An 850-nucleotide genomic window follows, 5' to 3' on the forward strand; every position below is an offset into this window, starting at 1 on the left:
TCTCAAGGAGGGTTGGTTTGAATTGAAATTCAAATTGAAATTTGAGTTGAAACCGTTACCTCCTCCTTGGAATGGTGGGCGCACTTGACCCCACCCCTGGCCTCCTTATGGACGGAACCCGGTGTTGTTGTTGTTGATGTAGGCTGCATCTTCTCAGGTTTTGGGGCAGTCTTTCCCCGAGTGTCCACCATCACCACAAACTTCGCATGTAAAGTACGAGTTCATGGCATGGACGGGAACAAGCGTTTGTTGCCGGTTCCCTTCATCAAGCTTTTTCAATAGGAGGTCCAGCTTAGCGGCGAGCATATCCGTCTCCTTGATGGTGTGCATTCCGCCCTTGGTTCTGGGCTGGGAACGCTCCTCGTTCCAGCCCTGGTTGGAGACCATCTTCTCGATTAAGGCCGTAGCCTTGGCAATGGTGAGATCGAGATAGGCTCCTCCAGCAGCAGCATCAAGGTGGGCTCTGGATGTAGTCATTAGCCCATTGTAGAAGCTTGGGAGCACGAGCCACTCGTCCATCCCATGTTGAGGACAGGCGAGTATGTATTCTTGCAACCTCTCCCAAGCTTCTGGGATGGATTCCATCCCTGTCTGCTGGAAACTTGAAATTCTTCCACGTAGGGCATTGGTTTTGCCTAACGGGAAGAATTAAGCAAGGAACGCCGTGGAACATTTATCCCACGTGCTGATGGCTTCTTTGTTCTGATAAAACCACTATTTCGCTTTCCCCAGGAGGGAGAAAGGAAATAGGCGGAGCCTGATGGCGTCAGCCATAACGCCCCGTATGGTTACGGTCTTGCAAAGCCCCGTATGGCTCATACGTGTCTACTTTCCCCACAGAATGGGCTAG

The 850-nt window shown here is 51.4% G+C and overlaps 1 non-coding gene across 1 annotated transcript; it reads left to right on the forward strand.

The window, feature by feature from the left end:
- Window positions 1-517: 517 nt before the first annotated feature.
- On the forward strand, window positions 518-624 carry LOC120671762. Its single transcript, XR_005673851.1, has one exon. It is a non-coding gene; the product is annotated as a small nucleolar RNA R71 (small nucleolar RNA).
- Window positions 625-850: the final 226 nt, after the last annotated feature.

This window comes from Panicum virgatum, chromosome 4N (genome assembly GCF_016808335.1).
Source record: "Panicum virgatum strain AP13 chromosome 4N, P.virgatum_v5, whole genome shotgun sequence".
Classification (NCBI taxonomy): Eukaryota; Viridiplantae; Streptophyta; class Magnoliopsida; order Poales; family Poaceae; genus Panicum; species Panicum virgatum.